Consider the following 1,926-nt stretch of genomic DNA (forward strand, 5'->3'; position numbering starts at 1 on the left):
AATTTCTTAAGTTTGTTAAGAAGAACCTGTTATAGTCTAGGTGTTTTTGAAAGTCAGAAAATCTCATCGTTAGAGTTTAATTCCCAAGCAACTAACCTAAACTAGATTCACCTACTTGACCATTCCATATGAGAATATCATGATCATCATTGAACGTCATTAATAGAAGTAAAAACCAATTAGCTTTGGAATTTCAGGTACTAGATGCCCCATTTTATCCGTTCCTAATACATGTCTGAATGCCAAACCCTGGATGGACTCTTCATGAGAAGAGAAAACTAGCTCGGTCCTCGTAAGAGAATAGCATGTAGTCTGGTGTATCTTTTAAATTAGGATCAAGGGGTCTTTGTTTTGCAGGGTTTAATCTTGTCATTTGTCAAAGATTTACAGCCTCAATTATTAAAAAGCCTTTAATTAAAGTGATATTCAAGGAATTCAAGATTAAAATTTGCTCATTTTCTCAGAATGAAGCATTTTATTTAAAATGTTTGAACGTCAAGTGACTTAAAAAAAATTCACACATAAGAAGTACGAAAGGAAGAAAACAAAGTTCAAACAAGATGATATACTTGAAAATGCAACAAAATTCCTAATGCATGCCCCATCTGACTCTCGATCAGACTGCCCCATTACACATTGAAAGTCAATGCCCCTAAATTGATTAGATCTTAGACCTTACGTTTCAATGCCCCACAGTTCTCAGTGGTGTGCCCTGAGCTCCCAATATGATAGTTGCATATGGCGTTAACATCATGGCCTTTAGGATATGGGGCCTCTCTAGGTTTGGATTAAACCGGAGTCACGATATTCTTCTCAACTAGTGTTGGGAACAACTCCTCATATGTCATTGGGATTGGACTGATACGAGTCTTTTTATGGAAGACATTATGAGGTCTAATCCCCAGATTAGTCAGGTAAGATTCCCTTTCATTACTTGGTTCTCTCTGAGTTCGTTTTGAAGTATCGGATGGTACAGCTGCGGTGGTTGAGATCGTAACACCTTTGTTAGTGTTATAGGTGTTGACATTGTTGATCTCTCGCTCTTTGTTCTTCATGGGAGGCTTCTCACTGGAGTCCATTCCCTCAATTTTTCCTTGTTTTATAGCTAGCTCGATCATCTCACCAGCCATAACTAGATCTGAGAAACTTCCAGATGTGATTGCCACTAGGTGCCCGAAGTAAGGTGCCTTCAAGGTTTGTACAAACAGTTTCTTGGTTTCCTTTTCATCCAAAGGTGGATGAACTTGCACAGCCAAATCCCTATATCGTTGTGCGTATTGTCGAAAACTTTCATTGTGCTTTTTCTCCAGGCTTTGTAGAATAACCCGGTCTGGTCTCATATCGTTAATATGCTTGTATTGCTCCAAGAAAGACTTGGCTAAGTCTTTCCATGTCTTAATATAAGTTTGGCTGAGTTGGTTGTACCACCGGAAAGCTGAACCGAATAGGCTCTCTTGGAAGTAGTGGATCAGGAGTTGGTAATTTCCCCCATATCACGTCATCTTCCGACGGAACATAGTGATGTGGGCTGAGGGACAGCTATTCCCATCGAACTTCTCGAACTCAAGGACCTTAAACTTTGGTGGAAGCACCAAATCTGGAACCAGGCTCAGCTCCATTGCGTCCACTCCATAATAATCATGGTCCCCTTGGACCATCTTCATCTGATCTTCTAACATCCTGATCTTTTCTTCTATCTTCTTTGCCTTATCCTCCTCGTCAAAATCCGGGACATGATAGTCTTTTGGATGATTATCAGTGTTGGTTGCGGAAGCTTGTATATTTGCACCAGATATGGCCTTCCCATTGATAGCAGATTAGTCTTCTTATAATCCGGGTAAGATTTTGGGTGAGACAACCACTTGGTGGTATGGTGACTCTTTCAGATGAACCTGCCCCTAGTATACTGGCTTATTGGAGACCCGA

Source organism: Hibiscus syriacus, unplaced genomic scaffold (assembly GCF_006381635.1).
Source record: "Hibiscus syriacus cultivar Baekdansim isolate YM2019G1 unplaced genomic scaffold, ASM638163v2 tig00110429_pilon, whole genome shotgun sequence".
NCBI lineage: Eukaryota > Viridiplantae > Streptophyta > Magnoliopsida > Malvales > Malvaceae > Hibiscus > Hibiscus syriacus.